Genomic DNA, 1,951 nt, shown 5'->3' with positions numbered 1-1,951 from the left:
AGTCGAGCGCCCTAACCACCTGGCCATGCCGGACCCCCCAGTGACAGGTAGGGTTAAGAAAACGTGTGATCAGTCTTTTTTGAAATAGTGTCATGAATTAAGTTTATGCTGCTGGATATATATATATAACTGCAATATATTACTCCTTACGTTGTCGTCTAAACATTTTGATGTTTATTACGTACTTCCTTAGAAAATTGTAGTTATTTTATTACTTTTAAAGTTTTAACGTGGCGTAGGGTTCTATAATAGTGCGTTTCATCACCCAGGAGTAACCTTACTGGTATGAATAATTACACTAAGGCATTTACGAAAACAAGACAAATTAATTAATGTAAGATGTAAATTCTTTTTAGCTAACAGTCTGAAGGCTAATAACGCTTAAAACCGTGTTTCAATACCCGTGATGTGTACAATACAGAGAGCCCATTATGTAGCTTAACAAACAAACAAACAAACACTTCTTTTAGTTTAAAGAAGAGATTATTCCTTACACTAGCCCCCCCTCCCCCCAGTAGCATAGCGGTATGTCTGTGGACTTACATAGCTAGAAACCATGTTTCGATACCCGTGGTGGTCAGAGAACAGATAGCCCATTGGGTAACTTTGTGCTTAATTACAAACAGACAAAAATCCTTACACTAATTTCTTTATAGAAAATGGTATAAGTGAAATTATTAGGTGAGAAAAAGTTAATTTATTTAAGAGGTACAATCAAGTGCGTTAGCTGATCCCGAGTAATCTTAATTCATATTCGAAATTTTTTTTTTCTTCTCCAACTAAAGAACGGGATGTTTTCTCGCTGTTAGACTTCCTCTTGTTTGACGTCTAGACACAGATAAGATGATATTCCCGTCCACTTATAAAAAAAACTAAATTTTAACATCAGGAAAGTTTATGATAATATCCTACATTAAATCATGAAAAGAAAATTTGTATAGACCAGATATCTAACTGCACAGTAAAAAGCACTGTAAATATATTAAGCACTCCAAGTATTTCCAACCGTATCTTAGAATTAATAAAACTTTTTACTTTTAAAAGGAACAAAGTATAGAAAATATGATGGCATTCCTTAAGATTTGTAAAATTCAATAGGTTTAGTAAAGTCACATAACTTTCAACAATCTTCGTAATTGATTTTGAAAAGGGTATTTATTATACTAAATAGTTACATTGTGTCAACCTACTGATATTTTATCATTTTAACATAACATTACCTGCGGGCAACAAGGGACCATTTGATCCTTCAATGTTGTCCTCCACAACCTGGATTTACAACGCTAAAATCAGCGGTTCGACACAGCAGATAGCCCAATGTAGCTTTGTTTAAGAAAAAACACACACACACACACAGACCCTTCCAAACCCATCTTTTGGAGAATCAAAAATTTAAACTCGCTCTTTACTTTTCAGGAAATCGTCGATTCCTTTCTTACATTCCAGTGCTGACCTGCATTCCTATCAATCACTGTGTTAAAAACCTATTTCTGTAAAATAAACCTTACATTTCTGGAATCATCTTAGTAGCTCTCCTCTGAACCCAATAATTTCCAGCAAGTTAGTATGTTTTCTTAGAAAAGGATACCAAAACTGTACGCAGTATTTCAAATAAGTCTTAACTAGTGATTTATGTATACATAGAGATAATTACTGCTTTTGGCTTGTAATCATCATGTCTATAAATACACCTTATAAGTCTATTACTACTAGCACACAAAGCACTGCTTCGATAGCTGGGTGACTTATCTAAAACTAAACATGCCAAAATACTTCATTTTCTTCATTCACACTATTGAATTGGTTTCCAGGTGCGAGTTCTACATATTCCTATATGTTTAGATGTACAAGATCATGGCCAGGTGGTTAGGGCGTTCGACTCGCAATCTGCGGATCGCGGAATCGAATCCCCGTGCCACCAAACAAGATCGCCCTTTCAGCTCTGGGGGCA

Source organism: Limulus polyphemus, unplaced genomic scaffold (assembly GCF_000517525.1).
Source record: "Limulus polyphemus unplaced genomic scaffold, Limulus_polyphemus-2.1.2 Scaffold23, whole genome shotgun sequence".
In the NCBI taxonomy this organism is placed as follows: Eukaryota; Metazoa; Arthropoda; class Merostomata; order Xiphosura; family Limulidae; genus Limulus; species Limulus polyphemus.
This window is presented reverse-complemented; position numbering follows the sequence as displayed.